The sequence below is a fragment of the Microcebus murinus genome, chromosome 4 (genome assembly GCF_040939455.1).
Source record: "Microcebus murinus isolate Inina chromosome 4, M.murinus_Inina_mat1.0, whole genome shotgun sequence".
Taxonomy (NCBI): Eukaryota; Metazoa; Chordata; class Mammalia; order Primates; family Cheirogaleidae; genus Microcebus; species Microcebus murinus.
Genome location: NC_134107.1, coordinates 104,479,779 through 104,504,825, shown reverse-complemented (window position 1 = coordinate 104,504,825; position 25,047 = coordinate 104,479,779). Strand labels below are relative to the sequence as shown.

Below are 25,047 nucleotides of genomic sequence, written 5' to 3'. Positions count from 1 at the left end.
AATTTGTGTAATACTGCCTGGCCCCAATACTCTTGTGGGTCTGGGAAAATATGGCCCCTTAATGGCTCATTGAGCTACAATATGATTCTTTATTTAGATTTTTTTTTGTCATCATGTTGGGAAATGGGATGAAATCACTTATGTACAGTCTTTTATGCTTCTGTATCAAAAGAAGCAGATCACATTAAATGTGAGATTCCGATACAGAGGACAGAAGCCTTTAATATGTTTGGGGAAGAAGCAACCAGATCTAAGAACCCTGTCTTGCCATCAGAAGAAAATGCCCATGTTGAAGTAGACCTTTGGGCAGCTGTAGCGGTGGCTCCAGCTCTGGCTATGCTGGCTCAGGCTCAAGCTGTGGCTGATGTGCCGGCTGCAGCTTTGGCCACAGTGGTGGCTCTGGCTGCAGCTCTGATTTCTTTTGGAGATCCCTCTCCTAACCCTCCTGTGCCCCGCTTATGACTCCAGCTCCCTTTCTTTCTTACCCCTCACTCCACTGGCTCCTCCAGCCATCTATCCTTCACTTCCTTCCTTCTCTGAGAATAGTCATGGGAAACATGGGGGCATGGTCTCTCCTTCACACACCAACAGGGCACACAATTTGGTTGAGATCTTTCCTTCTTCCCAGCAGGGCAAGTTCCTTTGAGACAGGTCCCTATAGGAAGAGTAAATGAGAATGGACAACCAGCTGGATTAATGTTGGTTTATAACCCATTTACCATGTCTGATTTGTACAACTGGAAACAAAAGAACCCTGCCTACAGGGATGATCCAAAACCTATAATTGATCTGTTTGAATTTATTTTCCTCACACATCACCCCACATGGGCAGCTGTCCAGAGCCTGCTTGACATACTGTTAACCTCCGAGGAGCATTGCATTGTCCTGGAAAAGACTCAAGTAGAAGTTGACTGATTGCATGCAGAAGACCCAGATAACCATGTGAGAACTAGAGCTGATTTAGCCATCCCAACACATGACCCCATCTGGAACCCAAGCAATGGAGAAGAAGGTAACAGTCAACAATTTTGAGACTTCATCCTGGTTTGGCTTAGGAAAGGGGTCCCTAAAATGAAATAAGACAGGAAACAGATGAAAATCCATGATCCATCCTAGAAAAAATTATGAAGGTATATCAGAAATATACTGATATAGATCCAGAAAGTCCTGATAATTCAACGTTAATTAACGTGACTTTTGTTGGCCAGAATATCGATGACATCCAACAAAAGTTATGGAACTTAGAAGGGGTTCTCACTTTGCCAATCTCTCATTTGATTGATATGGCTTATAAGGGATTTATAAACCATGAACAGACTAAATAACAACAAAAGAGGGACAGGGAAACTACTGTACAATTGATGAGGCTAAATGCAGAAGATATGGAGTGATGGGTCCCCAGTGCTCCCCAGAATCTGTGGGAATTACAGCCAGTGATTAAGATCTCCCACAAGGAGCCCAGGGTAACCATAAAGTGAAAAAAAAATAACGGATTGATTTCCTGATTGATTCCTGGTATAACCTACTCAGTTTTAAACCTTAAACTGGCTAAGTTTACCAAAAACTCAGTGCTGGTGATTGGGGTATTTGGACAGTCCTCCCAAAATATTTTCTCCAGCCACTGGATTGTTCTATTGGGAAGTTGTTCCTCACACACGGTTTCTGTATATGCCTGAGTGACCTCTTCCACTGCTGAGTGGAGAACTTCTATCCAAATTACAGGCTCAAGTGACCTTTCAAAACAAACAAGTGCATATTGCAGTTCCCCCAGCACATGCCCGTGGCTTACAAGCAGCTCTGCTCACCTCCTTGGTTGTCCCTCAGAAGCTGCTCACTGAAGTCCTCACTCAAGTTGACCCTGAGGTCTGGACTACCAGACAACCTGGAAGGACACACGTAGACCCTGCTTATATTAACATAAAACCAGGAATTTCTCCTCCTCAACTCAAGCAGTATCCATTAAAGCTTCAAGCTAGGAAGGGTTTTGAACTTCTAGTTGTGGCCTTTTAAAATATGGACTTTTCCGGCCTTGTTACTCTCCTTATAACACTCCTATTTCGCTAGTTTAAGAACCTGGAACTCAGGAATATCTGTTTATTCAGGATCTGAGGGCAATAAACGAAATAGTGGAAAACATTCATCCTGTGGTACCTAATCCTTATATTCTTCTCACCACTCCATCTGGAAATTTTGCTTGGTTTTCAGTGATAGACTTAAAAGACGCCTTCTTTTGCATTCCCCATGCTTCTCAGTCACAAGAACACTTTGCTTTTGAATGGGAGGATTTAAGGACTAAAACCCAATGTCAGTACTGTTGGAATGTCCTATCTTGGGGATTTAAAAATTCTCCAACTATCTGAAGAAAGTCTAGCTAGAGATTTAAGAAAAATAATTTCAGAAAAAGGAGTAAGTTTGCAGTATATAGATGACATTTTTTTTTTTTTTTCTTTTCTGTGTGCTAGTCCTTATACATAGATGACATTTTGATTGCAGGGGGGACTGAACTAGAATTAAGACAACATGCTGTAACTGTATGGAATTTCTAAGCTGACAAAAGATATAAAACATCCCAGAAAAGGCCCAAATGTCACTGCCCAATTTCAGATACTTAGGATTTGAATTGTCTCCAGGAACTCAAAATCTCCTCTCAGATCACAAGAAGGCTGTAAACCATGTAGCCATCCCCACCTCTCACAAGCAGCTGCCAGGATTCCTGGGTACGGCAGGATTTTGTCTGATTTGAATTCCTAGCTGTGGCCTAATAGCCAGACCTCTGTATGACACCTTAAAAGAGGAGGAAAAGGAGCCCCTTACTTGGACAGGAGAATGTCAAAAGGCTTTTATTATTATTATTATTAAAGAAAAACTGATGACTGCCCCTGCACTGGGGCTTCCACATTTGCATAAACCTTTGAATTTGTTCATCCAAGAAAGAGAAGGAGTTGGAGTACAGGTATTAACCTAAACTTTGGGAGCTCATAAGTGACCTGTAGCAAAAAAAATAGCCCCTTGTTTCAGAGCAATTGCCACTACTTGTAATATTTAAGAAGTTGAAAAGTTTATGTTTAGACAGCCAGTAACTGTTCATACTGCATATTATGTGTTATCCCTAGTAGAACAGAAGGGGGGGCTATTGGTTGCTAACTGGCTGGTTGGGCAAGTATCAAGTACTCTGTTAGATTAGTCCTAATATAACTTTTTAAAGACAGTGTCCACCTAGAATCCTACCACCGTTGTGCCTATGGGCTCTCACTTCCCAGTTCAGGATTACATTCAAATCATTGACCAAGTATATTCTAGCCAGCTGGATTCGACTGATAAGCCCTTGTCAGACCTGGATGAGGAATTGCTCACTGATGGCAATAGCTTCATGGAACACAGACAACACAAAGCTGGGTATTCTGTGGTTTCCAGCAAACAGGATGTGTTAAAGCTTAACCGGCCAGGACTGAATGGACATCAGAAGTCACTAAGGCCCTTTTAAAGAACATTATTCCTAGGTTTAGACTTCTATCAACTCTCCAAAGTGATAATGGAACCTGCTTTGTTGCCAAAATCACCCAAGAAAGATCAAGAATTTTAGAAATTGTTTGGAAACTGCTTTCATCATGGAGATCCCAATCTTTGGTGAAAATGAATAGATAAGTACAACCTTACAAAGGGCTCTCTCAGAATTTGTGAAAAGACCAATTTAACCTGGGACAAAGTGTTATGCCTTACCCTGTTGAGAATTCAGGTGGTCCCCAGAAGTAAGCTGGCACTTAGCCTCTTTGAAATTTTATATTGGAGACAATTCCTAAGAGGTTCCAGCCAGGGCTTATCTAATAATTTTCTATCCCCAGAGATGGAGTCTCATTCCTATATTAAACTACTACTAGTAGTTTAATACACTAACTACTATTTCTGCGTTTGCTTCTAACAGGTTCCAGTTTCCAATAGATGTGCCCCTTCATTCCATAATGCCAGGAGACAAGGTGTTACTGAAAACCTGGAGAAACCAGCATCCTGAAGATCAACTATAGCCACAGTAGATCAGCCCATTTGAGGTGCTCCTGAAAACTCATTCAACACTTAAACTCACAAGAGTTAAGCCATAGTTCCTCTGAGGAACTATGGAGTTCCTTCTGAGGGACTGGAGAGGCAATGGACTTATGAGCCCTTAGGGGACCTAAAATTACTCCCCCACAAAAGAGATAAGTAACATGAAATTATATACTCTATGCATTGTATTGTCCCTTGGGAATTTTTGCTTGCCTGGCAAGATAATTCTTTAGTTAAAATTTCCAAAGCTATTGCCTCTGCTAGCCTGTTGGGTCTGTCATCCAAAAACTTATTCAGTGCAAGACCATTCTGACCCTATACTTGTCCCTATACGCAATTTCACTAATATACCCTCCTGCACATGGAATTTACAGAAGCCTGTCTCTTGGATTACCTACAGAGTATGACTAATAACTCTCTACTCACAAGTCCCATGTTTCTTTCTTACCCAGCCCCTTATCAGATATTATATACAAAGTGACTGTAGGGTCCCATACTATCATAAGTGTACTTTCTACTGGGCCATCAGTCTCTCTAGATTGACCACTGATTGTAAAAACTCAACTATTACAGTATTTTTATAATATTAATAAATGTTTTAACCCCTCAGACAAGGATCATGAAGCCCTTATCTGTACCATAGTACATCAGCAAAAGCTGTATTCTCAAGACTTTGGGAAACTAGTAGCCTGTTAGCTCTGAGAGGGACAGGATCCCTTACACAGACCATTGGTTTAAAAATTTAACCCTGATGTTACCTTAAAATGGTTGTATAAACCTTCAAACAGGAACAGGTACTTTTTGTGTACCCCTTGGGTATATTTTTGTCTGTGGAGATAAGAAAGGAACTCCTTGGGCTTTTGACTGCTTAAATAGCTAGTCAATGGGGGATATTTGTTTACTAGGACTCACATTATCACTATATTTGAGCAGAACAAGGGGGTGTTTGTATTATAGCTAATTCTTCATGTTGCACTGATATAAATACCTCCACAGAAGTGGAAACACATGTTGATAAAATTAGACAATAAGCTTCATGGTTACAATGGATTAACAAAGATGATCTAGGATAAGGAGACTGGGTCTCAGAACTGTTCTCTTGGATTCCTTAGAGTATTCACTCTATTCCTTTAAAGGTCTAATTTTACTAAAGATCTTAATATTTAGATCTTCCTTCTACTAATTTTCTTGATTTATCTCATTACAGATACATTAATTAAATGTGCATTAAGGTGTTGTTTCAAAACAAGCAAAAACGCTCAAGTAATGGCACTAGAGACTTTCAGTCATTCACCTATGACTCGTGAGCACTTTCAGCAACAGGCTAAAAGCTTTCAATCCTCATGCCCCAACTACGTCCTACTTCAGCAGAAAACAGCCAGATTGATCAAGACCCTGATTCTCCAAGATTGAGGAATGAATAAAGAAAAGGGGGGAAACAGTAATCAGCTCCACAAGGTAGAAAATGTTTTCTCAATAATACTTTTAGTTCCCTCCTGTTTCAAATGAGTTTTCAATATGTACATTGTGGCTGGGGCTGGCAGGTATAAGTCACCTTGACAGTAAGATTTATCTCAGCTCTGGTAGCTTAGCAGCTACAGTCTCAACATGGGCAGAAAATAGAGAATTCTCAGGAAGATTTGCTGACCAGAACTTTATAACTTTCTGTTGCCCTGATACATTCTCTTTCTCATTCTTCTTTCCCAGGAATGGTGGAACCACCTACAAAGCCTCACACCACTTGTTTGTCCAGAAAAGACAAGATAAGCGATACTCCACCACAGACCGTGTCCAAGGACCCACTGAGCGCAAGCACGAGGCTGCAAGAATGACTAATATTAATCTCCAGATTATTAAAATACTAATAGGAGTGATCTATCTGCCACTCTTTGATCATGGGACATATGCACTGGCATGATTTCTCACTGCACTTGTTTGCCTTGCACTTTGCCCCAAACAAGCAATGATGCTCACACCCCTCATACATTATTCATTTTGCCCGAGAAAAAACCCCTGACCATGTTGGTCAGGGAGGCAGATTAGAGGCAGTTTATAACCTCTCTCTCCCATTTGATGTGTCTACTAAAATAAATCCTTTCTTCTTTAACAATGCTGTCTCAGTTATTGGCTTTCTGTGTGGTGGGCAACATTGAACTCCCCTTGTGGGTTTATTAACAATACCTGTAATTATTGGAATGCTGAATTAGTGAGAAAAAAATCTACCTTACTATTTATCATTCTATATTTTATATTTTATTATCTAAATATAAATTATTTTAATTCTTATTTCAGTAATATCCTACACTAATGACACCATCAGAAAGTTGTTTTTCATTGTCCTTTGGATGTCTTTTATAAAAAAAGTTTTTTCTTAAATATTAAACATTTAGAAAATAATCTTAATTAGAAATGTATGTTGATCTATTAATACCAATTTGCTGGTGAGTACATGTGGTGCTGGTTTTTCCATTCTTGAGATACTTCACTTAGTAGAATGGGTTCCAGCTGTATCCAGGAATATACAAGAGGTGCTATATCACCATTGTTTCTTAAAGCTGAGTAGTATTCCATGGTATACATATACCACATTTTATTAATCCACTCATGAATTGATGGGTACTTGGGTTGTTTCCATAGCTTTGCAATTGTGAATTGTGCTGCTATAAACATTCAAGTGCACGTGTCTTTTTCATAAAGTGACTTTTGATCTTTTGGGTAGATGACCAGTAGTGGAATTGCTGGATCAAATGGTAGATCTACTTGTATCGCTTTGAGGTATCTCCATATTGCTTTCCACAGAGGTTGAACTAGTTTGCAGTCCCACCAGCAGTGTAGGAGTGTTCCTCTCTCTCCGCATCCACGCCAGCATTTGTTATTTGGGGTCTTTTTGATAAAGGCCTTTTTCACTGGAGTTAAGTGATATCTCATTGTGGTTTTGATTTGCATTTCCCTGATGATTAGAGATGTTGAACATTTTTTCATATGTTTGTTGGCCATTATTCTGTCTTCTTTTGAGAAGTTTCTGTTCATATCCTTTGCCCATTTTTTGATAGAGTTGTTTGATTTTTTATTGCTGATTTTCCTGAGTTCTAAATAAATTCTCATTATCAGCCCTTTATCAGATGTATAGCTTACAAAAATTTTCTCCCATTCTGTGGGTTGTTTGTTTGCTCTCTTGACAGTTTCTTTGGCTATGCAGAAGCTTTTTAATTTCATTAGGTCCCATTTGTTTATTTTTGTTGCTGTTGTGATAATCGCCTTTGGGGTTTTCTTCATAAATTCTTTGCCTAGGCCAATGTCTAGAAGAGTATTTCCAACATTTTCCTCTAGAATTCTAATAGTTTCACATCTAAGGTTCAAGTCTGTTACCCAGCGTGAGTTGATTTTTGTGAGAGGTGAAAGGTGTGGGTCTTGTTTCAGTCTTCTACAAGTGGCTATCCAGTTTTCCCAGCACCATTTATTCAATAAGGGTTCTTTTCCCCAGTGTATGTTTTTGTCTGCTTTGTCAAAGATTAGTTGGCTATATGAGGATGGTTTTATATCTGGGTTCTCTGTTCTGTTCCACTGGTCAATGTCCGTGTTCTTGTGCCAGTAAAAAGCTGTTTTAATTACTATAGCCTTGTAGTATAGTTTGAAGTCTGGTATCAACACCTAAGTGGACATATAGGAGTAATATTTATCGGGTGTCGGGAGGGTGGGAGGGGGGAAGACGGAATGGGTATATACAACCACAATGAGTAAGATGTGCAACGTTTGGGGGATGGACATGCTTGAAGCTCTTACTTGAGGGGGGAGGGGGACATGGGCAATATAAGTAACCTTAACACTTGTACCCCGATAATACGCTAAAATAAAAATAATAAATTAAAAAAATGTGTGAAGTATAAAGAACCATGATATATTGAACATGTGTGTCCCATTACCCAGTTTAAGATAAAGAATAATGCCAGTGCCTTGTGAGTTTCCAGGATCCTGGCCTGACCCCATTCCCTCCACTTTCCCTAGAAGTCATAATTCTCCTGAATTTTGTATTTGTTATTCCATTGTTTTTCTTTCAGTTTTACCTCATATGTTAGTGTCCCTAAATACCATATTGCAAAGCTTTGAAATTTTACTAATGTATTTCTACCAAATTTGGCTTTTCTCACTAAAATATTATTTGTTTGATTTATATTTTAGTTTTAGTATCTTATAATAATTGTATATGTTTATGGGATACAGACTGATGTATATGTACATAATGTGTAATAATCACATCAAGGTAATTCACAAATCCATCATCTCAAAGATTAATCATTTCTTTGTGTTGAGAATATTCAAAATTCTCTCTTTTAGCTTTGTGAAAATATATAATAAATTATTGTTAATCCCTACAGTGCTATAGAACACCAGAACTCATTCTTCCTATCTAGCTGCCATTTTGTATCTATTGACCAATCTCTCTAATCCTTTATTCTCTCTTACCTTTCCCAGCTTATAATAATCATAATTACACTCTCTGCTTCTATGAGCTCAAGTTCTCTTTAGCTTCCACATGTGAAAATGTGCAGTATTTATGTTTCTGTGTCTTCATAAACTAACATAATTATATATTGCATATTGCCAAAATGTAGTATCCCACTGTATCAAAATATAAACGTTTATTTCCTGCTGCTGTTTTTATTCATAAATAACTATGAATTTCCATAAATGTAAGAACTCTTTGTAAAAAAAAATAAATGAAGTGTTTTGGTGAGTTAATTATACCTATCAATATAGCACAAAATATACAGCACAAAAATACTATCACCTGCCTCACCTCATATTTTCTTATACTAGAAAAAGAGAAAACAGGAAACTTTATTTAGTTTGGATTTGCCCTATAGCAGACACTGAGACAGAGGTTTGGATATGAGCAATTTATTTGGAGGATGATCCCAGGAAGTGATGGGAAAGAGACAGGAAAGGACAGCCAGTTAAGCAAGTGTCTGTGGCTCACCACTGTGGAGAACTGAGGCTCAAGCCCACTGCGGATCCCTGGAAGGACGGTGCCTAATGACATCTAAGTTGTCCCACTGAGGTGCAAAGGAAACTAGGGTGTTTTTGTACCAAATCCTGCCCACATTGATTGGTAGATGTTCTGGGGAACATTAATCATGAAAGGGAGGCTTCTGGCGAATTTCATACATGTAGGCAAACACATCCCTGGCCAGAGATTCCCTCAGGCAGAGGACATGGGGTTCCCTCAGCACATACACTCTTTGTGTAGGTAACCTCTGGAGTAGGCTGAGGGAATATGGGTTGAGGAAATATATGGGTGTATATTAACTGGTGTGTATATAATTATAAATGCATAATTAAAGATATGTGTGTATGAGTGCCTATATTGAGATAAACTGTGGTTCATATTGATGTTTCCTGCTCTTGTTAATTGTCATATGATTCACTCTAGAAATCTTCCTTTGTTTACCTATAATCTTCCACTCTTAAGAAACCTGGCTGCTATCATCCACATCCCATTTATTTACTTGTTCATTCCTAGTAAAAAAAAACTACAATAGTTTCAGAATTGTTAACCCGTACTCCTGTGGGAAACAACTTTACCAACTGCCTTATCAACTGGAATACTGTGCTTATGTACAATTCATTTTATTTTTAATCCTGCAATATCCACTCATTTCCAAAGTTACTCAAGTCAGCACCTGTCTTGACTCTTTCACTGATGTTATGCCATGCATTTATAACACAGACTCTTTTGTCACAGTCTACATTCCATCATGGGGTCTCTTGTCTCACTTCTGTTTGAGAATTCACTTATATCAAAGTTCGCTCTTTGTGCTGTAATATTCTATTAATTTTGTCAAATGTGTAGTACCACTACAATATCATACAAACCCATAGAGAATCTATGCTTCACCTATTTACCTGTTTACTTTCTAGATAGGTTTTCCTTTTCCAGAAGGATCATATAAATGGAATTATACAATGTATAGCCTTTTCTGACTGGCTTCTTTGATTTAGCATAATGCATTTAAGATTTAATTTATTATTTTTATTATGAATTTTTATGTCTATATTTATGAGACCTATTGTCCAGTAGTTTTCTTTACCTTTTTTTGGTATGCTGACCTCATGACTGGGGAAGTGTTTCCTCTTCTATTTTTTTGGAAGAAATCTTGTAAAATTGGTATTAATTCTATTAAATGTATGTTAGACTTCACCAATGAAATGTGGATCCAGTGTTTTCTTTTTTGGAATATTGATCATTACTAATTTCATTTCTCTAATAGGGCTATTGAGGTCATTTTTCTCTTCCTGAAAGAATTTAGTAATTTCTGTTTTTCAAAGAATTGATTCATTTTCTTTAAGTTATTAAATTTGTGGGCATAGAGGTGTTTGCAATATTCTCTTTGAACAGCCACGAGATTAGTAAGGGTGAACCATTTTTCACTATTGATATTGATAATTTGTGATATTTGTTTTTTTCTTGGTTGACCATGCTATAGTTTGAATATGTTTGTCCACAAAACATCATGGAATGTGATTGCCAATGTTGGAGGTGTGGGGCCTAATGGGAGGTGTTTGGGTCATGGGGGTGGATCCCTCATGAAAGGCTTGGCGGAGCCCTCCCAGTAATGAGTGGTCTACTTCCTGCCAGAGATGGTTGTTTAAAAGTCTGGCACTTCTTTATCTTTTGCTTCTTTTTCCACCATGTGATCTCCACATCCTGGCTCCACTTCTGTCATGAGTGGAATCAGCCTGAGGTCCTCATTGGAAGCAGATGCTGGCACCATGCATCTTATACAGCCTACAGAAGCATGAACCAAATAAACCTCTTTTCTTTATAAATTACCCAGCCTAAGGTATTCCTTCATAAAGATGTAAACACACTAAGATTGCCTATAAGTTTATCAGTTTTATTCACCCTTAAAAAGAAAGAATTTTTGGCTTCATTGATTTTTTTTTCTGTTTTCCTATTTTCAATCTTTTTGATTCTGCTTAAAATTTTATTACTTTTTTTCTATTCTTGTTTTATATTTGCTTTTCTTTTTGTAGTTTCTAAGGTATAAGCTTAGTTTATTAATGTTAGATATTTTTTCTTTTCTAATTTTCCCTCTAAGCACTGCTACATTCCACAAGTTTTTGTAAGTTGTATTTTCATTTTCATTTAGTTCAAAATATGTTTTAATTTCTCTTAAGTCTTCTTTAACCTGTGAGTTGTTTAGATGTGTGCTGTTTATTTTCTAAGACTTTTGGAAATTTCCAGCTATCTTTATTTTATTGATTTCTAGTTTATTATGGTCTGGGAATATACTTTATAGGTTTTCTGTTTTTAACGATTTATTGTGTTTTATAGTATAGAACATTGGCTACTATGGTGGAAGTTCTAAGTACCCTTGAAAAAAATGTGTATTTTGCTATTATTTGATGAGTGTTCCATAAATGTCAATTGTATCAACCATTAATACATTGATCATACTATTCTAGTCATTCATATTTGTATTAGTCATGGTTCTCCAGAGAAACAGAACCAACATGGTAAAGATATAGCTAAGAATAAAGATACAGATTTAGACAGATTTTAAGGAATTGGCTCATGCAGTTGTAAGGGCTGGCAAGTCTTAAATTTGCAAGGCAGACTAGCAGGGTGAAAATTCTGGCAAGAGTTGATGTTGCAGTCTTGAGTCCAAAGGCATCTAGAGTCAGGATTTCTTCCTCTTTGGGAGACCTGAATCTTTTTCTCCTAAGGCCTACAACTAATAGATTAGATGAAGCCAACCCACCTTTTGGAGGATAACTAGCTTTACTCAAGTTCTACTGGTTTAAAGGTTAATCACATCTAAAAAATACTTTCATAGCAATATCTAGACTGATATTTGACCACACAATTGGGTATCATAGCGTAGCCAAGCTGATACATAAAATTAACTGTCATGATAGCCTTACTGATTTTCCACCTGCTACTTAACAGGTTTAATCATTAAGACAGATTTTCTACTTAACCTGCTCAACAGAGTGGTGTCAAAGCTACCAAGTATAGTGGGTTTGTCTATTTCTCTCTCCTTTCAGTTTTATCATTTTTTAATCATGTATTTTAACATTTGTTATTAGATGCACAAGTGTTTATTAGCGGTAGTGTGTCTTTTAGGAGAATTGGCCTCTTTGTTACGTAATGCCCTCTTTATTCCTGATGAGCTTCCTCATTCTGAAGTTTTCTTTGTCTAAAATTAATGGAGCTACTTCAGCCTTTTTGTGGTTAGTGTTAACATGGTACCTCAACCTCCATCCCTTTACTTGTAACCTATCTGAGCCTAGACGCTCAAAGTGGGTTTCTTACAGAAAGTATATACTTAGGTATTGGTTTTCATCCAATCTGACAATTTCTGTCTTTTAAATGATATGTTTACATAATTCACATTTAAGATAATTATTGACAAGGTTCAAATCTCTGTCTTTTAGATGATATGTTTACATAATTCACATTTAAAATAATTATTGATAAGGTTAGATTAAAATCTACCATCTTTGCAACTATTTCCATTTGTTTCATTTGTTGTTGCTTTTTTTCCCTCCTATGTCTATACCTTATCTGGTTTAATTGAGCATTTTTTATTATTTCCTTTTATCTCCCCTCTTGGCATGTTTATAATTCTACTTTTAAAAAAACTCTTAGTGGTTTTAATACAATTTCAATAGACACACACACATACACACGTGCACGCCCACACATGAAATGTAATCTACTCTGCCTTAGACTATTCCAGATTCCTCCCTCTCATTTATATTATTATCTTTCATTTCACTTACCCATTTTATAACTGCCAAATACATTGTTACAATTATTGCTTTAAACAAATAATTATCTTTTTGTCAATTCAGAGAAAGAATTTATTTTAACTTCATCTATTCTTTCTCTGATGCTTTTCCTTAATTGACATAGATTCATATTTCTGTCTTATAATGTTTTCCCTCTTCCTGGAGAACTTCTTTTAAATTTATTACAGTGTAGGTCTGCTGGCAATGAATTCATTTAGTTGTTTTTGTTTGTTTTCTTTTTTTCTGAGAAAGTATTTGTTCTTTTCCTTTAAAGGATAATTTTTCTGCATATAGAAGTCTAGGTTGTCAGGTGGTGTTTTTTTTTTTAACACTTTATAGATTTCACTTTACTCTCTTCTTGCTAGCAAAGTTTCTGACAAGAAGTCTGTTATAATTTTTATTCTTGTTCTTCTACAAGTAAGGTGGGTTCTCCACCCCACTGAGCCCCTCTCTCAACCTTCCCAGATTCCTTCAAGGCTTCCTCTTTTTCTTTAGTTTTCTGTAATTTGAATATGACATGCCTTGCAATATATTTTTGATATTTATCTTGCTTGTTTTCCCTGAGATTTTTAAATCTGTGGTTTGATGTCTGGCATTAATTTTGGAAAGTTTTAGGCCACTCTTAAAATATTTCTTCTACAATATTCCTTCTTCAATTATTTTTTCTCTTTCTTCTTTTGGTTTTCCAATTACACATTTGTTATACTTTTTGATATTGTCACAAAGTTCATGGATGTTCTTTTTAAAATTATTCTTTTCTTTCTTACATTATATTTTGGGAAGTTTCTTTTGACATATCTTTAATTATTTGCTTATTTTTTTGGCTAAGTCTAGTGTACTAATGAGCCCATCAAAGGCATTCTTTATTTCTGTAAAGGTATTTTATTTTATTTCTAGCATTTCCTTTTAATTTACCTTAATATTTTCATTGCTCTGCTTACATTACCAATCCATTTTTGCCTGTTATTTGTTTGTTCCATTAGAGCCCTTAATTATTATCATGGTTATTTAAAATTTCCTATTGGATAATTCCAATATACCTGTCATATCTGAGTTTGTTTCTCATGCTTGCTTGGTCTCCTCAGAATATACTTTTGTCTTGCCATTTGACAAGTTCTTTGATTTGTTGAAAGCTGGTCATGTTATATATTCTAAATGGTACTGAGGTAAATAGGCCTTTTGAGTGAAGATTTGTGTTCATCTTGCTGGGAACTAGGCTGTGTTTAATGTTTGTTGTGGTTCTAGGTATGAGAAACTGAAAATTTTTTGTCTTTGTAGTTTGTCTACTCTCTTGGATTTTATATTTTGTCTTCTCTTTGTACTACTCCTCAGAGATAATCTGTATCTAGAAGTTTTTTGAGCTGTAAATTCACTGCTATTCTGCTGGAAGGCTGTTGGGGAAGTGACGAGCTATGGGGAGAGGGAGCCGTCTATGACCTCCTGATTAAGTCTCAGTCTTTTTGTGGGCTTTTTTTCCAGGGGTGTGGCCTTCAAAAGTGTTTCTATTCTTCCATCAATAGCTTTAGTTTTCTTTCCCCTTGTGCCTGCTACTCTTTTCCTTGCTTGCGCCATTCCCAATTTATTTATTTATTTATTTTTTGAAGACATGTTCCATGTTGTCAACTTTTTTCCCCATTAGATAAGACAGGAAGACTGAAGATGGGTATAATCACTTTCCCTTACTGGGGAAAAGGTTTGAGAATTGCCATCTGCCAAAATCCTTCCCCCTGCAGATGAGATCTTTGTTAGGGAAAAGAGACTGAGTGGGTTCCAAGACGGCTCCTCTTGGCATCTACCTGCCGTGGCTCAGAGGATCTCCTCAGATTCTTACCATAAAAACCTAGTGGATTATTGTAGGCAGAGCCTGTGTAAATGTGGGGTCCCCTTATGACTGAGGACCCCAGGAGTTTCCCACTTTCACACTAGTCTGCATTCAGTCTCCAGCAGTTCTTCAAAACAATTATTTGAATGTTGCTATCAGCTTATCGAGTTCAGTGACTTGTGCTTCAAGTAAGCAAATCACAGGGTCTTTGTCTCTCTGGATGCACCTCTCTCTAGATTTCAAAACGGTCATTTGCCCTCAAACTTCTGTTCTTTTATGGGCCTAAGAGAAGTCAATAATTTCTAGTTTGTCAAATTTTTCTTATACAGCCAACTTCTAGATTCTTTACATGTTGGAGTTGAAACTATAAATCAGGATATAAGTTTTTTTTTTTTTTTTTTTTTTGAGACAGAGTCTCACTTTTGTTGCCCAGGCTAGAGTGAGTGCCGTGGCGTCAGCCTAGCTCACAGCAACCTCAAACTCCTGGGCTCAAGCAATCCTCCTGCCTCAGCCTCCCAAGTAGCTGGGACTACAGGCATGCGCCACCATGCCCGGCTAATTTTTTGTATATATACTTTTAGTTGGCCAATTAATTTATTTCTATTTTTAGTAGAGATGGGGTCTCGCTCAGGCTGGTTTCGAACTCCTGACCTTGAGCAATCCGCCCGCCTCTGCCTCCCAGAGTGCTAGGATTACAGGCGTGAGCCACCGCGCCCGGCCAGGATATAAGTTTTGATACCTAATGTTGGCTAGTTTAACACAGGAAATAAAAGAGGCATTATCTAGGGATAATTATTAAAAAACATTTTTATACATTTATATAACATTTTATAAAGTTTAGATAGGAACAGATTAAAAATGGTTAGTGATATAAACATACTAAAACCCTTGAAAGAAAGAAAAGGGGCAGATTAATTTTAGAATGCTTAGTGTAGCCACAGAAAATAAATTAAGGGTATGTCTAGATTAATTTTCCTGGAATTTTTTTTGAGTTCGTATCATCCAAAGTACTTAAATGTAATAGTAATATTTTCTGTATACTTATATTCCAGGATAGACACTGTAGTATTCAATTCTTGTAATAAATTAATAATTTAAGTACTGCTATTAGCACCATTTTGAAGATTAAGAAATTTTACATAGATTTGATCACTTTTTCTATGTCAAGCAGGCAGGATTTGAGCTGTAATTCATGTGACTGCAAAGCTCATTTTCTTAACCAATGCTACTACAATTCCTTTCAAAAGTTAGGGAAGTATTTCTAGACAAAGTCCTATGATTGGTATGTATGACCAAGTCTTTCTGGGTCTGAGAAGGCCTGAAGGCATAATTATATATGTAAAATGTGAAACACTATTCATATTACATATACTATATTGTGATAATTTCTGAGCAAAACTTTTTAAAGGGGAAACTGATATGATGGAATCCATAAAAGTGGCCAGAGTATTGAGAGCTTCAGAACTATTACATGAAATGACAGGTGATTAATATTTTATGGAAGAAGAAATTTTAGTGTAGTGGTGTGAGGTCCCAGAAATTCCTCACACCTTTTTCACTTCACTGTCAAGATGGAAATAATATAACCTTGGAGCTCACTTTCCAAGTTCAGGACTCACTTCAGAGATCTCATCATATGCAAATGCTTAGATCTGGCGTCCTCAAACTATGGCCCGCGGGCCACTTGTGGGTGTTTTTGCCCGTTTGTTTTTTTTACTTCAAAATAAGATATGTGCAGTGTGCATAGGAATTTGTTCATAGTTTTTTTAAAACTATAGTCCGTCCCTCCAACAGTCTGAGGGACAGTGAACTGGCCCCCTGTTTAAAAAGTTTGAGGACCCCTGGTAGATGCTTGAGACCTCTAATGACAGGGTCCCATCACACAATGGACCTATCCCTCCTCAGCCATAATCACTTTTATAATTTTATATTTGCCAACTTTTTTCACTTATTTCCCCCCGATTCCACTGAACTAATATTACTCAGGAGAACTTTTGGCCAAGATGGTAATGTTCTATATGTTCTCCATTCTTCAATACAGCAGCCATTAGCTATATGTGGCAATGGAGAACTTGAAATGTTGCTGCTGTGACAGAAAAAGTGAATTTTTTTTTTTTTTTTTTTTGAGACAGAGTCTCACTTTGTTGCCCAGGCTAGAGTGAGTGCCGTGGCGTCAGCCTAGCTCACAGCAACCTCAAACTCCTGGGCTCAAGCAATCCTTCTGCCTCAGCCTCCCGAGTAGCTGGGACTACAGGCATGCGCCACCATGCCCAGCTAATTTTTTTTTTCTATGTATATTAGTTGACCAATTAATTTCTTTCTATTTATAGTAGAGATGGGGTCTCGCTCTTGCTCAGGTTGGTTTCGAACTCCTGAGCTCAAACGATCCGCCCACCTCGGCCTCCCAGAGAGCTAGGATTACAGGCGTGAGCCACCGCGCCCGGCCAGAAAAAGTGAATTTTTAATTCAGTTTAATTTAGTTAAATTTTTAATGACACAGGGCTAGGGATACCACATAGTACAGTAAATGTGTGTCTCAGTTTGCCAGGCATGATCTTGGTTTATGCATGTTGTCTTTTTGTATTTATTTATAGTATCTTCATGAACATTTCTGTACTTCCATTTGCTTACCTATAAAATGAAGATAATTCCAGTATAGGCAAATACATAAGAATAAAGCAGAAGAGTGCTTAAATATTATTTGACAAAAAGTAAGTCCTTTATCTGTTTACTACATATGCATTAAGCTCAACTGTAAGCAAATTAAAAAACACACAGTTTGCATTTCTGAGTTTATGTCCTCACATATAACACCATATATAAAATGTCTGTTGAATGAAAAAGTGATTGCATGCTTTAAAATATATGTAATAGTCCAAATAGAATAATTTTATGAACAAACTAAACTGGAACTTACTATCTGGGTAAGCTTGAGCAAATTCTTCAAGTTTTCTGTGCTTCTTTCTGTTTAAATGGGCATAATAAGTTGAATTATACGAAACTACAACTTGATTCAACCTAATATTATCTTATACACTGAGAGGTTGTGAAAAATACATAGGTTAGTAAATATAACAAGATAAGAATTATGTGTGGTACATAGTAAGTGTCAAATAAATCCTGGCTATTATCATTATGAACAACAGATTTTTATGTACAGTAAAATAAAGTATCTTGAAAACTATAAAGAGCAACAGCCACTAAAATTATACATAATTAACTATTTCCCCAAAACTTAAATAAATGGAATATGATGAAAGTCATAACTTTAAATATTTCAAAAATTATATTCAGATAGGAAGCTATTGTTATGAGGATCTCCCAGAATCATGTCTGCTAGGCTTCAATTTTTAGCCCTTAACCTAATGACTGCTACTGTTTCAACACTAAGAGAGAATATTATACACAAGGGACCTAATCAAAGTTTCATACAAAGGATGAAAAAAAGCACATTTTAATTGCTCCTATATCCCAATAGCTCATCCCTCTTGAAAGGAAATCTTGAGGGAGCTTCCATCTAAATGTTTTTGATTATACCTCTTAATATATCAAAACCTTACATAAAAATAAGGTCCCTTTGGCTAGTGCCTCGGGTAGCATTATGAAGAAGCGACAGGAAGGAATCATGGCTTTTGATTCCATTTTACCTACGTGGGCTACTCAGAAATTGCAATCTGCAATCCTAATTCTGACCCCCTAGGTAAAAGAGAGCCCAGGAGTTTCTATTTTGAACGGCCACTACCACCTTTATCAACAGCTATTTCCCACAGAGCTCACTTGCTCTAAAGCTGTCACAAGGTTTCCAGGTAGAGAAAGGGTGAGTATCTGAATTCCGTCTGTCCCAGAACCTTTTAATCTTGGCATGTTGAAGGAGCTTCATGAAATCTAGCCTCCTTACAACTACAGGAGTTTCCTAAAACTACCTGGCGTCTTTTGATGTAACATATCTGACTTTTCATGCTTCAAACTATACTACTTTCAGACATGTTTAACAGTTAGAGAGATTTTGATATTGAGACAAAAGGTATCCTATAGGCTGTGGCTCTGCCTTCTGATGTAACATATAATAATTCCAATATTAATTTGTGCTACTAGGTGTGAATTATTGTAATCAAAATCATAAATTTTGCTGGATAATTGTAATTTAAAAATCACCATCATAAAATACAGCTCCCAGAATTAAGCACGGTTCACTGAATGCAATTTATCTTGTGTGGCCATCACTTCCCCTCTTTGGGGTACTTTTTTTTTTTTTAATGAATCCTCTGGAATTTATAGGTGTTTTTCTCCAGATCCAGATCTTTTGAACATGAAATGCTATTAGGCCAATGCTTCTCAAGGTTAAAGGTTATGGAGATCTAGCTTATTTCCACTTATCCTTTCCAGACTGAGGTTTCTCTTAAAAGCTTTCATTGACCCCCATTCTGGGCTCCCACCGTGTTCTCTGTATTCCTATAGGACATGTGCAATCATGATGTTTATCACACTGTCTAGTCTGCCTCCCCACCCCACCCCCTTCTAGATAGTAACATTCTGAAGAACAGGGATTCTATATTGTCTCTCTGTTCTGGAAGCCCACAGCATTTTTGTTTGTTTGTTTGTTTATCACTGTTAAATTCTTGTTGTTAATATCAATCCATATTCACAGCCTAACAATATCTTCTTGAATCATTATTATAAGTATTCATTGCAATTTTCTATATTAATGTAATCTATAAATTTCATAAAAATTTATTGTATAGCATTTCCCAAGTTATTGACAGAATGGTTTTTCAAGACAAGACTAAATACAAAGTCTTATGGAATAATAATAACTCCAGAGTTTTCACTTTATGATTAGTCTTTAGATCCTCCTTGGGTTCCTGTAACTATGAGATGTTATTCTGTATTTTCATTGACCACACAAAAATGTATCATGTCCATAAGGCAATTACAAGAGATTTAACAAATACTTTACTAAAATCAAGATAGTCTAGGACTATACAATTATTTTACTCTATTAATCTAGTAAAATTTGAAACAAAAATTCTGAGTATCCTTTAGCAATCTTCTGCTGTCTCAGAGTCATCACTGCTTTCTTTCGTAAGAACTAAAAACTCCCCCGTCCCCCAGAGAAATTCTGCTATTTGCAACAACATGACGAAGCTGGGGGAAGTCATGCTAAGTGGAATAAGCCAGTCACAGCAAGGCAAATGCTGCATGATTCCAATTAAATGAGGTGTCTGTAATAGTCTAACCCATAGAAGCAGATAATACAATAATGGTTGCCATGGACTGGAAGGGGGGAGAAATAGGGAATTGTTCAATGGGTATAAATGATCAGTTATGTTAGATGCGTAAGTTCGAAATACCTGCTGTACAACATAGTACCTATAGTTAGCAATATGGACTTTGAAATTTGTTAAGAAGGTAGATCGCTTGTCAAATATTCTTACCACAAAAATACCAAAACACACAAAGGAAAAACACAGAAAGGCACACAAAAGAACTTCGGAAGGTGAAAGATGTCAATTACCTTGATGGTGGTGATGGTATCATGGGTGGCCAAAATTATCAAATTGTATACATTAAGTATGTGCAGTTCTTTGTATGTCAATTTTACCTCAATAAAACTGTTAAAAATTCCTTTTTTCACCTTAAACTGTTTTGGTATTTTGCTTAGGATTTATTTATCTCTAAGATAGGTCGAAGATATGCTAAGACCTCTGATGCAGGCCAGGTTCTTTGGAAATTCTCCACAAGTAACAGTCACAGGTGGTGTTAACAGGGCAGGACAAAAGGAAGCAGTAGGAATTAACAGCACGTGTCAGAGTCAGACTTCATGGGGAGCTGGTCGCATGTAATGGATCAAAAACCCACACCTGGAAGGAGGATGCTGGTTTTCATTGTAGACTTCTTGCTATTATAGTATTTGATTGTAAAACTTTGTGCGCATAACAATTGGATAACATCAAAACCAAAATAAAGGCAATCTCCATTAAAACAACAAACAAAAACCCCACACCTGCTGCCAATGTTGCAGTGATTGGACAAGAAGTATTGGTGCTTCTATGATTAAACTAGTTTTTAGTGGGACAGCCTGGTAAAAGACAAGGAACACAGAACAAAACAGTCAACTAGCCAGTGTAAAGAGTCTGAAATATGGAGGGACATGAAAACTCAGCTTCTTTAATAGAGATACAATCAGGATGTATGAAAATAAAGAACTGGGATTTTATAAAAAATAACTGGGAAACTATCATTTCTGGGGTTACAAAATCTGCAATAGTTTGGCTTGATCATGAGTTGGCAGTTTTGTACTCTAGACATCATTAAACTTTTCTAGTATAGAATTGAGCTAGAATTGGTGGCGGCTGGCCTCTGCAGGAGACAGCAAACTGAGAAGTCAAAAGAAAGCAAATGCCAGGCAGCACATACTGGGCATCTCACTTAAGTCTGCGGGGCACTTTCTGACAACCTCATCAACTACTTTGTGATTTCAGTCCTCCTTAACTATATTTATTTATTTTTTTGTTCTTGTTGTTTTTTTCTCTGATGAAAGAAGAAATATTTAAAATTGAGTATGTGTCTGTTTTATGTCTGTAATTTATTAATAATTAAAGGTTATAAAGACCTATATTTTCATTGTGTATGTATTAAAGAGAAAAAGACTATGATAGTAAAGGTATTATAATTTGTGAGTTAGTATAGCACTTTTTTTGTGTGTAAGGGGAGAGAGAAATACGTTGTCTGGAGAAAAACTTAATGAACACATTTGGCATAAATGATGAGGCACACAGCACACATAATCTAGATGGGAAAGGCTTAGAGGATGGTGGCAAAACAGTAACTCGTAGTGGAATGTTTTATATGATCAGCATGGTATCATCATTATTTTGTTGTTTACATTTTTATAACATATTTATTGAAATGTAATTAACAGTACAAAATTCACCCTTTTCAAGTGTATTTCAGTGATTTTTAAGCATATTCATAGTTGTACAACCATCACCAAGTTCTAATTGTAGAGTATTTTCATTACCATCCCCCCAAAATTTCCCCATTAGCAGTCACATTCATTATCTCCCTTCCCACAGCCTCTGGCAGAAACTAAACACTTTCTGTCTTTATGAATTTGTCTTTTGTTGACACTTATAAATGGAATCATACAGTGTATGGCCTTTTGTGTCTGGTTTCTCTCTCAGCATATTTCAGGTTTATTCATGATGTGGCATGTATCAGTAATTCATTCCGCTTTATTGCAGAATAATAAATATTCTATTATATGGATATGCCACAGCTTATTTGTCCTTTCACCATTTCATGGAAATTTGGGTAGTTTCCAATCTTTGAGTGTTATAAGTAATGCTGTTTTGACCATTCACATACAAGATATTGTGTGGACATGTTTTCAGTTCTCCTGGGCAAGTATCCAACAGTGGAATATCTTAGGCATATGGTAACTCCATGTTTCACATTTTGTGGAACTCTCAAACTGTTTTTCTAACAGTCTTGTACCATTTGCAATCCCACCAGTGAGATTTCCAGTTTCTTCATATAGTTGCCAATATTTGTAATTCTTTGTCTCTGTGATTATAGCCATCTTAATAAGTGTGAAATGTCATCTCACTATGGTTTACATTTGTATTTTTTTAATAACTAAGGGTGATGAGTATCTTTTAAGGTGCTTAATTAGTCATTTGTACATTTAATTTAGAGAAATATTCATTCAAATCCTATGACCATTTTTAAATTTTTTTTATTTCGGCATATTATGGGGGTACAGATTTTAAGGTTTCAATAGATGCCCATTTCCCCCCCTTCCCCCACAAGTCTGAGTCTCCAGCATGACCATCCCCCAGATGGTGCACATCTCACTCATTATGTATGTATATACCCACCCCCCTCCCCCCTCCCACCTGCCCAATACCCTATTACTGTAGTACCTATGTGTCCACTTAGGTGCTACTCAGTTAATACCAGTTTGCTGGTGAGTATATGTGGTGCTTGTTTTTCCATTCTTGGGATACTTCACTTAGTAGTATGGGTTCCAGCTCCAACCAGGAAAATACAAGATGTGCTATATCACCATTGTTTCTTAGAGCTGAATAGTACTCCATGGTACACATATACCACATTTTATTAATCCATTCTTGGATTGATGGGCACTCGGGCTGTTTCCACAGCCTTGCAATTATGAATTGTGCTGCTATGAACATTCGAGTGCAGGTGTCTTTTTTGTAGAGTGTCATTGGATCTTTTGGGTAGATGCCCAGCAATGGGATTGCTGGATCAAATGGTAAATTCACTTGTATCGCTTTAAGGTATCTCCAAATTGCTTTCCACAGAGGTTGAACTAGTTTGCAGTCCCATCAGCAGTATAGGAGTGTTCCTCTCTCTCCGCATCCATGCCAGCATTTATTGTTTGGAGACTTTTTGTTTCTGTTTGTGTGGTGAATTGCATTTATAGATTTATGTATGTTGAACCATCCCTGCATCCCTGGGATGAAACCCACTTGGTCGTGATGGATTATTTTTTTGATAAGCGTCTGGATTCAGTTAGCTAAGATTTTGTTGAAAATTTTTGCATCTATATTCATGAGGGATATTGGTCTGTAGTTTTCTTTTTTTGTTGCATCCTTTCCTGGTTTTGGTATCAGAGTAGTATTCGCTTCATAAATGGTGTCAGGGAGGTTTCCGTTCTTCTTGATGTTGTGGAATAGTTTCTGCAAGATAGGTACTAGTTCTTCTTTGTAAGTGTGGTAAAATTCAGGTGTGAAACCATCTGGACCGGGACTTTTCTTTTTAGGGAGATTTTTAATTGCTGTTTCTATTTCAGCTCTTGAGATTGGTCTGTTCAGGGAATCTATTTCTTACTGGTTGAGCCTAGGGAGGCTGTGTGTTTCTAGAAATTTGTCCATTTCCTCCACATTTTCCAGTTTGTGTGCATAAATATTTTTGTAGTATTCATAAATTATATCTTGTATCTCTTTGGGATCAGTTGTGATATCTCCTTTTTTGTTCCTGATGGAGCTTATTAGAGATTTCTCTTTTCTGCTTTTCGTTAGCCTAGCCAAAGGCTTGTCTATTGTGTTTATTTTTTCAAAGAACCAACTTTTTGTTTTATTAATCTACTGTATATCTTCCTTGTTTTCAATTTCATTTAGTTCTGATTTCATCTTGTTAATTTCACTTCTTCTGCTGGGTTTGGGGATGGTCTGTTCTTCTTTTTCCAGCTCTTTGAGTCATTTCGTTAGCTTGTCTATTTGTGATCTTTTTGACTTTTGGTTATTGGCTTTTATGGAGATAAACTTTCCTCTCAGAACTGCTTTAGCTGTGTCCCAGAGGATTTGATAACTTGTCTCTCCATTGTCATTTTATTCATAGAATTTTTTATCTCCATCTGGATTTCTTCATTTATGAAGTAATCATTTAGTAGGAGCTTGTTTAATTTCCACATTTTTGTGTAGAAATGTGAGTTTCTGTTAGGGTTGATTTTTACTTTTATTCCACTGTGATCTGAGAAGATACATGGTATGATTTCTATTTCTTAAAATTTCTTGAGGCTTACTTTGTGTCCTAGGATATGGTCAATCTTAGCTGATGAGAAGAACGTATAATCAGTGGATATGGGTAGAATGACCTGTAAATGTCAGTCAGACCCAATTGTACCAGAGTTTTGTTTAAGTCTATTATTTCTTTATTAATTTTCCGTTTGGAGGATCTGTCTTGTGCAGTCAGTGGGGTGTTGAAATATCTGGTAATTATGGTGTTGCTGTTAATCAATTTGCTTAGATCCAGTAAAGTTTGCTTTATGAATCTGGGTGCACCTAAATTGGGTGCATATATATTTAAAATTGTTATCTCTTCGTGTTAAACTGTGCCCTTCACCATTATATAATAACCATCTTTATCTTTCACTACTTTTTTTGGTTTAAAAACTAAATCATCTGAGATTAGAACTGCCACGCCAGCCTTCTTTTGGCTTCCGCTTGCTTGGAATACTGATCTCCACCCTTTTACTTTTAGTCTATATGCATCCTTGCAGGTTAGATGTGTTTCCTGAAGACAGCATATACTTGGCCTGTATTTTCTTATCCATTCAGCCAGCCTATGTCTCTTGAGTGGAGAGTTTAAGCCAGTCACATTTATTGAGAGAACTGATATGTAAGGTAGATTACTGTTCATTCTGTTGGGTTGGATGTTGGTGCTTTGATTTCTCTCTTGAGCCATTGTAATATCTGTCCTTTAATCTTTGGGATCTGGTTGTTTTATATTCGTGAGTTTTTATTATGGTGTTCTATGTATAACACTGTTTTGAGTACTTCTTGTAGTGCTGGTCTTGTCTTGGTGAATTCTCTGAGACTTTGCTTATCTGAGAATGTCTTAATTTCTCCTTCATATATAAA

The 25,047-nt window shown here is 36.7% G+C and overlaps 1 long non-coding RNA gene across 1 annotated transcript; it reads left to right on the top strand.

Moving 5' to 3' along the window:
• Positions 1–837: 837 nt before the first annotated feature.
• LOC105881595 (uncharacterized) lies at positions 838–6,129 on the top strand. The gene is made up of 4 exons (XR_012918859.1): positions 838–1,012; positions 3,923–4,046; positions 5,249–5,499; positions 5,749–6,129. It is a non-coding gene; the product is annotated as an uncharacterized LOC105881595 (long non-coding RNA).
• The last annotated feature ends 18,918 nt before the right edge of the window (positions 6,130–25,047 follow it).